Source organism: Peromyscus maniculatus, chromosome 7, assembly GCF_049852395.1.
Source record: "Peromyscus maniculatus bairdii isolate BWxNUB_F1_BW_parent chromosome 7, HU_Pman_BW_mat_3.1, whole genome shotgun sequence".
Lineage (NCBI taxonomy): Eukaryota > Metazoa > Chordata > Mammalia > Rodentia > Cricetidae > Peromyscus > Peromyscus maniculatus.
Genome location: NC_134858.1, coordinates 34,779,349 through 34,788,160, shown reverse-complemented (window position 1 = coordinate 34,788,160; position 8,812 = coordinate 34,779,349).

Below are 8,812 nucleotides of genomic sequence, written 5' to 3'. Positions count from 1 at the left end.
AAGAAAGCCAAGAAAAAACAATCAAATAGGTGAAGGAAACAGTTCAAGACTCAAAAATGGAAATAGAGTCCATAAAGAAAACACAAACTGAGGGAATTCTGGAAATGGAAAATCTGGGTAAACAAACAGGAACTACAGATGCAAGCATAACCAACAGAATATAGGAGATGAAAGAGAGAATCTCAGGTGTTGAAGATACAATAGATGAAATAGATTTATTGATCAAAGAAAATATTAAATCCAACAAATTCTTAACACAAAACATGCAGGAAATCTGGTACACCATGAAAAGACCAAACCTAAGAATAATAGGGATAGAAGAAGGAGAAGAATTCCATCTCAAAGGCACATAAAATATATTCAACAAAATCATAGAAGAAAATTTTCTTAACCTAAAGAAGGACATGCCCATGAAGGTACAAGAAGCTTACAGGACACCAAATAGACTAGACAAAAAAATAAAATGCCCTTACCACATAATAATCCAAACACTAAACATACAGAATAAAGAAAGAATATTAAGAGTTGCAAAGGAAAAAGGCCAAGTAACATATAAAGGCAGACTCATCAGAATAACACCTGACTTCTCAATGGAGACTCTGAAAGCCAGAAGGTCCTAGACAGACGTTATGCAGACACTAAGACCATGGATGCCTTCCCAGACTACTATAATCAGCAAAACTTTCAATCACCATAGACAGAGTAAACAAGATATTCTATGACAAAACCAGATTTAAACAACACCTGTCCACAAATTCAGTACAAAGAAAGCACTAGAAGTAAAACTCCAAGCCAAGGAAGTTAGATGCACCCATGAAAACACAGGCAATAGACAATCCCACACTAGCAAATCCCAAAGAAGGGAAACACACATACCACCAAAAAATAACAGGAATTAACAATCACTGGTCATTAATATCCATTAATATCAATGGACTCAATTTGCCTATAAAAAGACACAGGCTAACAGGATAGATATGAAAACATAATCCATCCTTCTGCTGCATACAAGAAACACACCTCAACTTCAAAGGCAGACACTACCTCAAAATACTTTGCAATCAAACAGACCTAAGAAACAAGCTGGTGTAGCTGTCCTCATATCTAACAAAATGGACTTCACACTAAAATTAATCAAAAGAGATGGAGAAGGACATTTCATATTCATCACAGGAAAAATCTATCAAGATGAGGTCTCAATTCTGACCATTTATGCCCCAAATACAAGGGTACACACATAGATAAAAGAAACATTACTAAAGCTTAAACCACACATCAAACCCCACACACTAATAGTGAGAGACTTCAACACCCCACTCTCACCAATGGATAGGTCTGCCAGACAGAAACTTAACAGAGAAATAAGGGAACTAACAGATGCTATGACTCAAATGGGCTTAACAAACATCTATAGAACATTCCACCCACACAAAAGAATATACCTTCTTCTCAGTATCCCATGGAATCTTCTCTAAAACTAAGCACATATTGGTCACAAAGGAAATCTCAACAAATATAAAAAAATTGGAATAACCCTCTGTATTTTATCATATCACCATGTCTTAAAGTTAGAATGCAGCAACAACACGAATTACAGAAAGCCTACAAATCCATGGAAACTAAATAATGCTCAACTGAATTGCCACTGGGTCAAGACAGAAATAAAGAAAGAAATTAAAGACCTCCTAGAATTTAATGAAAATGAATGTACAACATATTCAGACTTATGGGACACTATGAAAGCAGTGCTAAGAGGAAAGTTCATAGCACTAAGTGTCTACATTGAAGAAAATGGAGCAATCTCACACTAGCAACTTAAAAGCACACTTGAAAGTTCTAGAACAAAAAGAGGCAAGCTTACCCAGGAAGATGATGCCAGGAAATAATCAAATTGAGGGCTGAAATCAATAAGATAGAAACAAAGAGAACAATACAAAGAATCAATGAAACAAAGAGTTGGTCTTCGAGAAAATCAGCAAGATAGACAAACCCTTATCCATATGAACCAAAAGGCAGAGAGAGAGAGAGCATCCAAACTTACAAAATCAGAAATGAAAAGGGGAACATAACATCAGACACTGAGGAAATCCAGAGAATCATCAGGTCATACTTCAAAAACCTGTACTCAACAAAATTGGAAAATATAAAAGAAATGGACAATTTTCTGGATAGGTAACAGATACCAAAATTAAATCAAGACCAGACAAACAACTGAAATAGAGCTATAAACCCTAAGGAAAGTCTCCCAACCAAAAAAAACAAAAAACAAAAAACAAAACAAAAAAAAAACTGCCCAGGGCCAGATGGTTTCAGCACAGAATTCTACCAGAATTTTAAAGAAGAGCTAATACCTATATTCCTGAAATCATTCTGAACAATAGAGACAAAAGGAACACTACCAAACTCCTTCTATGAGGCCACAGTTACACTGATACTCAAGCCACACAAAGATGCAACAAAGAAAGAGAATTACAGACCAATCTCCCTCATGAACATTGATGTAGTAATACTCAATAAAATATTGGCAAATTGAATCCAAGAACACATCAAAAAAATCGTCCACCATGATCAAGTAGGCTTCATCCCAGAAATGAAGGGATGGTTCAACATATGAAAATCTGTCAATGTAATCAACCATATAAACAAACTGAAAGCAGGGTAATGGAGGGCAAGGGTTGGGGGAAAGAGAGCTTAGGGCAGTGGGAGGTCCTAGCTGGGTCAGGAACAGAGTGGGAGAACAAAAAAAGAGATACCATGATAAATGAAGATACTATGGGAATAGGAAGAAGCAGAGTGCTAGTGAGGTCCCCAGGAATCCACAAAGATGATCCCACTATAGACTACTGGCAATGGTCGAGAGGGTGCCTGAGCTGACCTACTCTGGTGATCAGATGGCCAAACACCCTAACTGTCATGATAGAACCCTCATCCAGTGATTGATGGAAGCAGATGCAGAGATCCATGGCCAAGCCCCAGGCAGCGCTCCAGGAGTCCAATCAATGAGAGAGAGGGAGGGGAGGGGGAAGGGGAGGGGGAAGGGGAGGGGGAGAGGGAGAGGTGGGATTATATGAGCAAGAGATATCGAGACCATGATTGGAAAAAGACAACTAGCCAAACTAGTGGAAACACATGAACTGTGAACCAATAGCTGAGGAGCCCCCATGGGACTGGACTAGGCCCTCTGGATAAGTGAGACAGTTGTTTAGCTTGAAGTGTTTAGAGGGCCCCCACGCAGTGAGACCAGGACCTGTCCCTAGTGCATGAGCCGGCTTTTTAGAACCTAGGGCCTATGCTGAGACACTTTGCTCAGCCTTGATGCAGGGAAGAGGGGCTTGGACCTGCCTCAACTGAATGTACCAGGCTCTGCTGACTCCCCAGAGGAGACCTTGCTTTGTAGGAGGTGAGAATTGGGGATGGGTTGGGAGGGAAGGCTGGAGAGTGGGAGGAGGGAGGACAGGGGAATCCATGGTTGATATGTAAAACAAATAGAAAAATCTCTTAATAAAAATAAATAAATAAATAAAAAGAAAAAAAGTTGGCTAGAAACAAGTCAAGCTAAGGTTGGGCATTAAAAAAAAAACACATGATCATCTCATTTGATGCTGAAAAGCATCCTCTTGCTTCCTGTGGACACAAAAGCAGAGCCTCCTTTCCAAAGAAACATATTCTTAGATCCAAATTTTGAAGTCAAGATAACCTTTTAATATATATATATAAAGGTTTATATATATAAGGTTTAACTTAACAGCCTTTATAATCAAATGTCTTTCTGCAGTCAGCTCATTAACAGTCAAAAATTTAAAGAAAACATAATATACATAATCCAGACTCTGTAATTTCCATCTTTACATGGCTATTTTTACATTACTTTTATTGTCTCTTTAAAGACTTTATTTTTAAAAACTATTTCATTTCTTTATATAACTGTCTATATTCATTTTCCTCTGTCTTCTAAGCCTATGTACATTTTTACATACATTGTAAACCGTTTAGAGACTTATTCCATCTGAATCTGTCTTCTTGTGTATCTGTGATTCTTTTCTGACCAGGAGAGATTTTAACCTGCTAAGCTGCGTGGCTAGGATGAAAGCGGCGGCAGCCCTGGCTGCTGGTTCCACCCTGCTGGGCTTTTCAACATGGCGTGGGTACCTCGGGTACCAAGGTGTCACATTCACACCCCCAATTCTAGGAAGCAGTATTAAGCAATATGCCTGTGTTTTTAAGCCTCAGGCTGTGCTCCCAAGTGTAGATGTAACCAACCATCTTATTAAATAAGAAACACAGAAACAATGTAAAAGAGAGAGCCGAGAAGTCAGAGCTCAGAGCCAAAATCTCACCCTTCCTCCTGCTGTCCCAGCTTCGCGAAAAGAGACCTACTTCCTGTCGGTTCATTTTTTTAAAGTATGTTGTTCTGCCTTCTCATTGGTTGTAAACCCAAACACATGACTGCCTCGTCACTGTCTGAATGTACAGCCCCCTAGGTCTTAAAGGCATATGTCTCCAATGCTGGCTGTATCCCTGAACACACAGAGATCTTATGGGATTAAAGGCGTGTGCCACCACCGCCACACTCTTGCTATGGATCTAATAGCTCTGACCCTGAACACACAGATATCTATGGGATTAAAGGCGTGTGCCACCACCGCCACACTCTTGCTATGGCTCTAATAGCTCTGACTCCCAGACAACTTTATTTATTAACATACAATCAAAATAATAATTCAGTACAATTAGATTATCACCACATTTCCCCTTTTCTATTTTAATAAAAAGAAAAAGAAAGCAAAAGGTTATAACTAACAAAAGAAAAACTATATACAAAAGTACAATAACTATATACAATATATACAAGTAATAAATACCTAAACAGGTATTTGACAAATCAGAGAAAATAATTCCATTATCTATCCTATTTTGGTAATTCCAAGATGTATCTAATGTACTTTCTATCCTAATTAATGTTCAACTATAACTAACTAATCTTCAACCATAACTAACTAATCTTCAACTCCCTCAGAGACCCAAGAAGGGAATAATATTAGCTAACAAAAATAAAAACAGGAAGTGCATGCAAGCAACTTCCAAAAAATTTTGTGAGTTGACAGAAATAGCCAGCTGCCTGGGCAGTCACCTGAGGTTTCTCTGCAGTGTTGGGGCATCATCTTCAGCCTATAGGCTTAGTGTATCTGACAGACTCATTTGTGAAGTAGGATGTACACAAGGTCAACAGTTCAACCTCACATTGGGTGAGAGCAGTCCACGTACCAGAAACACCTGAATTCCACTAGTGTCCTGTCATGATTCAGGATTTTAAATTCTGGAAATTGTTGACAGTTTTTAAATTCAGCTGTCCATTCTTCTTGGCTGTGTATATATGGCTTCATCTCAGCATCCCCTTCTTCTCCACATCCCTCTATTAAATGCCAGTCTACTTTTGAGAGGCATGAGCTTTCAGCTGCTGTTCCATTGTACAACAGAATCCATCGGCCCTCTGTCTGTTAAGCTGCCTTCGAAGAAAAGGGCACCGTACCTTTTCCGGATGCGAAGGCCACTTCAGGGATGGGGCCATATTGTCCTGGCCTCAGAAGATGCCTTTTGATAAAGCCATAACCACACTTGTTTTGGCAAGAATCAGTAGTCCCTTGTTTCGTGATCTGTCTGTCCATTTTGTCCTGTTGATTCGAGGATACTTTGTTGTCCAGTGGCTAACTTTTGCCAGAATGAAAGTTGACTCCATATGCAGTTTCTTCAATGCCCATATTTTCTCTAAAGTAGATTGGTACTGCCAGGAGCCGACATGTCTCAAAAAAGAAAAATTTTCTAAGTTATTAAAACATTTTAAATGCCATATTCTGTAGATCTCTGAAGGGTTTGAAGATGACCTGTCTAAAACATCTCTGCTCAATTTTTAAAACATATCCAATATGACTACAAGTTCTATGATAATGTCTAACTACTAGCTTTCATTTCTTTATATCCTAATAGTTGATAATAATAACATTCAAGGATCAGAAATTTGCATTACATTGTTAAATGGATGGAATAAATACAATTAGAAATATACATATAGCATTTTCTAACAATATCAGTTTCAAATTTGTGTACAATATAAAACAATTCAATCCAATGTAAAGTATTTAAAACTAGTAATTGTCTTTCTCTTTTCTTTCTTTTTTCTTTTTTCTTTCTTTCTTTCTTTCTTTCTTTCTTTCTTTCTTTCTTTCTTTCTTTCTTTCTTTCTTTCTTTCTTTCTTTCTTTCTTTCTTTCTTTCTTTTTAAAACAAGAACCTTAAATCTAATCTCCTTTGCTTAGCCTTTTTCCTAACCCTTGACAATAACTTGTAACCAACCCCCCTAAATACTGAAAATTATCCCAGACCCAAAACCCATTATAAAGACCAAAAAACCACCTGCCCCACACCACCTCTTTGGGAATGTGGGCGTCGTATTCTTAAAATTGCTTCCTGCTGGGTATGGGCGAAGTTTTCTTTATCCTGAAAGAAAAATTTTAGGTTAATTGTCAAATTCTAAGAGAGGTAACTATATCCTTCACTATCCAGTCTGTGTATAATGCCAAAGTTCAGGGTTTATCTCAAGTCCTTATTCAAGTAGTCTTTGAGACTGGATCATCTCAGCTAGTCATCTCAAAATTGCTCTGAGCACCTTGTAGTTCAAAGCTGATCTGTGGATGATGTTGTCAGCTTAATGATATTATTATTGTCCACGTGGAATTGTTGTTGTTGTGGGGCCCCATCTTCTTTCTGGAGACTTCAGTTGATGTTAGGCCTGGCCGTGATTTCCTGCAGAAAACTGATAAGAGACTCGAACACAAAGACATATATATGCAGCTAGCCTTTTTTCTAGAATTAGTTAGTACTCTATGTGACCATTCATATCTTAACAAAGTTTAAAATGTATATATATATTAATCTTGTAAATTTTGATATAAAATTTATACTTTGAGAAAAGTTTAAAGAATCAGAATAGAATCAAAGAGTTGAGATTAGTAATAGAATAGTCCCTTAATTTTGCTTTTGTCCTGTACCATAGCAGAAGATGGCTCTTATTCTGGCATGATACAGGGAGTTTGCATTTTCCTTTTAACAACATGCTTGATTTTAAAGAAGGAGAGAGCCATTCTCCAACTCCAAAGTCAGCTTTAAATTTTAATTGAACTGGGACTATTAGAAAACCAAGAGTGTTAAATCTTTAGAGAAAAGCAGAAACAAACATTTAGGAAGACATAAATTTTTTTTTAGATAATATATACCCATACACCGTTTCACTCTGTTTCTTGGGATAGATGATTTGTCCCTTTTCTTCAGTTGTCTCATTTGTCCAGTGTTCTTCAGATTCCTTAACCTTCATTCTCCTAAAAGACAAAAACAAAAACCTTTCCCCAAGACTAATTTTGGGGATGTTCCTTTTTGGCAAGTTATTATCTGATGAAATGAAAAGGCATGTTTTATTGATACAAGTTAGTTTAAATTGGATGTTCATGCTGGTTGATGAACTATCCTCTAATTAAGAGGTCTCTCTTGTTCAAATCGAACCTTTATCAATTTTGATGGTACCCACAGCTTATCTTCTCCTGTAGAAACAAAAGCAAAACCACGTCCCCAATGTAATACATACCCTGGTTTCCATTCTGAGGTCAGCACATCCTTAAAGTATATAGGCTGATTTAATTCTGTAGTTTTTTCTATTATCCAATGTCTCTCTGCAGCTGTTGTTCCTTTCTCATTGGCATTCAGAAAATTCAAAGTTAGAAGAGCATTATGCAGTCTATTTCTGGGGGTTTTTGTTACCCATTTCTGTTTATTTAGCATATCCTTTAGAGTTCTGTTTGATCTTTCTATAACTGCTTGACCTGTAGGATTATGTGGTATGCCTGTAATATGCTTTATATTGTAATAAGCAAAAAACTGTTTCATTTTAACAGAGACATATGATGGAGCATTGTCAGTTTTGATTTGTGCAGGTATACCCATGATGGCCATAACGTCTAGCAAATGAGTGATTACAGAATCAGCTTTTTCAGAACTCAAAGCAGTTGCCCATTGAAATCCTGAATAAGTATCGATAGTGTGGTGTACATATTTCAATTTTCCAAATTCTGCAAAGTGAAACACGTCCATCTGCCAGATTTCATTTCTCTGAGTACCCTTTGGGTTACATCCTGCTGGTAATGGCGTCTGATTGTAGAAGGAACAAGTAGGACATTTCTTTACTATTTCTTTGGCTTGTTGCCAGGTTATGGAAAAATCCTTTTTTAAACCTTTACTATTGACGTGATGTTTTTTATGAAATTCTGAGGCCTCCAGCACATTTCGTATCAATAATTTATCAATCTCATCATTGCCTTGTGCTAGAGGGCCTGGCAGACCAGTATGGGATCGAATGTGAGTTATATATAAAGGATGATTCCTTTTCCTGATTGTATCTTGTAATTGAATAAATAGTGAAGTTAATTCTGAAGCATCAGGGATAAATTCTGCAGTCTCAATATGTAACACCACTCTTTCAGCATACTGAGAGTCAGTTACTATGTTGACAGGTTCTGAAAAATCCATTAATACCAACAGAATAGCATACAATTCTGATTTTTGAACTGAATTATATGGACTTTGAACCACTTTACTTAAATTTTCTGATTTGTAACCTGCCTTTCCTTCTTTGTTGGCATCTGTATAAAATGTATGAACTCCAGATATGGGTTTTTGCCGTACAATTCGAGGCAAGATCCAATCAGCTCTCTTTATAAGATCAATTCTATTGCTTTTGGGATATTTGCTGTTAATTTCTCCCAAAA